Source organism: Pleuronectes platessa, chromosome 5 (assembly GCF_947347685.1).
Source record: "Pleuronectes platessa chromosome 5, fPlePla1.1, whole genome shotgun sequence".
Lineage (NCBI taxonomy): Eukaryota > Metazoa > Chordata > Actinopteri > Pleuronectiformes > Pleuronectidae > Pleuronectes > Pleuronectes platessa.
Window position 1 is genome coordinate 29,171,813 of NC_070630.1, and position 2,395 is coordinate 29,174,207.

The 2,395-nt window shown below is 41.5% G+C and overlaps 1 long non-coding RNA gene across 1 annotated transcript; it reads right to left on the reverse strand.

The window, feature by feature from the left end:
* Window positions 1-521: 521 nt before the first annotated feature.
* Window positions 522-1,751, reverse strand: LOC128440648 (uncharacterized). Its single transcript, XR_008338553.1, has 3 exons — window positions 1,110-1,751; window positions 884-1,002; window positions 522-794 (listed from the first exon to the last, which is right to left on the reverse strand). It is a non-coding gene; the product is annotated as an uncharacterized LOC128440648 (long non-coding RNA).
* Between the last annotated feature and the right edge of the window lie 644 nt (window positions 1,752-2,395).

Here is a 2,395-nt window from a genome sequence, read left to right on the forward strand (position 1 = left end):
CATGGGAAATCCTATGGAAGTTACATGATCCCCTGAAGTTAATAGGTATTCACAGCACGTCAGCACCGAGTTCTCCCGCGACAGTAACTACAGTGAAGCGGAGAGTACGTACCGCAGAGAGGGGGTCTGGAGAACAAAGAGGGAGAGCAGCGGAGCGAAGGTGTTATCTAATTATTAGCATATGACTCAGGGCCAAGCCGCTGCTGAGCCTCTCTCGATTCCCCATTGGAGGAAACCAACCCAGAAAGTCACTCATGGTTGGCTGGTAGAAGTGTTGCCATTGGTCACCCTGGGTCATTGCAGCACACACGTGGGGTAAACCCCTCCCACACAATATTAATAATAAAAATTAATTTATAGTTGTTACTAATAATATATATAATAATATTTAATAATTTATTAGTAAGCCTTTACCAAAAGCAATGTAGTTAATTAAGACCTTCATTCATGTGATGCTTGATGTAATATGTGAATATATTGTACAGGGAAAATAACATGAACGAGGTATATGTTGAGTCAAAGCTTTATTTACATACAGCACAAATATTGTACAAACACAACTGGCCTTGCCAGTGAAAAGCTAATCAGGTGAAGCTTGAAATGTCTCTTTGCAGCCTCTGGGTCATAAGTTCTTTGTGGGACTCTGTCCGAATCTGCCCCAGTGTGTAGACGTCTGTGGTGTGTAGCTGTGAGATCCAGTGTAGCTTCTATTCTTATTTGAAGTGTGGCACACAGGTTGTTGAGCTCCTGGCTGTGGAAGGATGGATCGATGTCATCTGTCCCGCTTCAATCAGCTGTAGACACAATCAGTACAATTAGCACAGTTCAATGAGAACATACACCTACATGCATCTGAAAAATGATTTAATGAATCTAACCTTACCCTCTTTCTTCTCTGCCGTCTCCTGAACTCCTCAATGCTGAGGCAAGGTCCGGTTGGTTGTACTGGAAGCTCCTTCATACCGGCTCATAGTGGGTCTTAGGACGTCATAGTACAGGCAGCTGTAAAACAATGAGTAACATGAGTTTATTATTAATAAACGGAAATAGCCTTGCTGCATCACCGTTGGAAGATCCACAGCAAAAATCCTAAACACATACTTACGTACTGCAAATGCGGACTTTCAGCAAGTCTCAGCGTAATGTGCATTGACTGCGTCATTGTGTGCAGGAATCCAGCTGTGAAAACAAAACTATGAAATGGATCAGATAAAGTAAAGCTGGAGGATGTATTTTAAACAGAACAGCTCTTCTTTATTCATACCCTCGCTCCGCCGGCCATTTTCATCACAGCTGTGAAGAGGGCATGATCCTACAAACAAACAAAAACCACGTTTAGGAAAAATCTTACAGAGAACAAACTGTTCGATTTAAGTAGTTCATACATATTTAAAAATGCACTAGTTCCGCTAAAGCACTCGATGCTTTATTTCACTTTTAGCAACTGTCGCGCTAATGTTCACACGTTTTTCAAATCTGAGTTAGCTTAGCAGTTAGCAATGGCTTCGCTCATTGGCTGGGTATCACCTTTGTTCAGGGACTGTGCGTCTGTCTTCTCAGCTTCGACTCCTCCACACCGGGCCCTCGGCTTTGCTTTCCCACGCACTCATCTTCTCCTCCAGGGAAACAGCGTCGTGTCGACTTAAGCAAGTTATTAAAACCGAAAACAGAGTCACTTGTACGGAACAAACAACAGGAGCCTCGCATATCTGCGGCAGACAGACTCTGTATTCACGAGGCTGTGATTGGACATGCCGATCAGGTGATGACGCAAACGACTGACATCCGCTTTTCAGAGTAAAGCTTAAAAACTGTCCTTTTCATCTTAAAGCAGCGGTTAAAACAGCTTTTAAATTTACATTTTATATGGGATGAGTATGTGACTGAGGACCCGTTTATGTTATCTGGTTTTAAGTTATTGTACTAACATGATTTCTGCTGTTCTGTGTTTGTACCCTCATAGTTAAATGCACATATTGTAAGTCGCTTTGGATAAAATTGTTGAGTGTTTTAATTGAATACTGAGAAAGTTTAATAAGAAGTTCAAATTATGAGGGAATTTCCAGTATTTTGGGAGGACAGATATCATTATGGAAAGCCAGTAGGGGAGAGCGGGGTAATGTGAGACACCCCTGTACCTAGGCAACGGAATACATTTGTGGTCATTTGACCATTATGTTTTCAAGCCCCTCCTGTTCCCCCCTTGCCGTGAAGGAGAAGTTGGTGCTGGTGCTGTGGAAAGTATGTTTTTTCACAAAAATTTGTTTTTTGCATGTACAAGTACATTTTCTTGCTTTGAACTTAATCAACTGTTGTGTCAAAACAAATTGAATAAGGTAGAAAAACTTATATCATACATGTTGTTGAACCTCCAACATATAAAACCATGTGATTG